Here is an 834-nt window from a genome sequence, read left to right on the forward strand (position 1 = left end):
TCCTCCTTCCATAGTTAAAGTATTTAATTTTCCGCTTGGTAGCACCTGTTTTCTACTATTCCCCTCTCTTGAGCTCCTTCTTTCTCTTTACCCCATGGTTCCTTTCCGATTTCCTGAACCCTGTGGTTACATTAGGATATATACCCAAATCTAAGGATTTGGAGTTAAGATTCAGAAACAAGAGAGAACATATATTACTTCTTTTTCTGTCTGTGTTATTTCTCTTGATATAGCGGCTTCTTGGTTCATCCATTTACCTGAAATTTCATAGTTTCATATTTCTTTACTGATAAATAGAACTCTATTGTGTAAATGTGCCAAATTTTCATTATCTGTTCATCAGTTGAGTGACATTTAGCTTCCATTTCTTAGTTATTATGAAAATAACAAAAAACATGACTTTGCAAGGATCTTTGCAGTAGGATGAGTCCTTTGAATATGGGTCAATGAGTGACATAACGGGATCATATAATATATTTATGCTTGGTTTTTAATAGTTCTCCAGATAGAATTCCATAGGGGTTTCACCAATTTAGAGTTCTATGAACAGTAAATGAGTGCCCATATTCCCTGGATCCTTCTCCACATTTTTTCTTCTTATTTTAGCCATTTTGAGTGGAGTAAGATAAAACTGTAGTTTTGATTTGAGTTTCCCTAACTATTAAAGATGCTGAACACTTTTAAGGTGTTTCCCAGAAAATTATATTTCTTTTGAGAGCTCTCTGCTCAGATCCATAGCCAATTTTTAATCAGCTACTTTGTTTGCTTGATTCTTTGGTGTTTTTTTTGGGGGGGGGGTGTATATTCTGCAAAATAACCCTCTATCAGATGTAT

This window comes from Nannospalax galili, unplaced genomic scaffold (assembly GCF_000622305.1).
Source record: "Nannospalax galili isolate Female #2095 unplaced genomic scaffold, S.galili_v1.0 scaffold13139, whole genome shotgun sequence".
Classification (NCBI taxonomy): Eukaryota; Metazoa; Chordata; class Mammalia; order Rodentia; family Spalacidae; genus Nannospalax; species Nannospalax galili.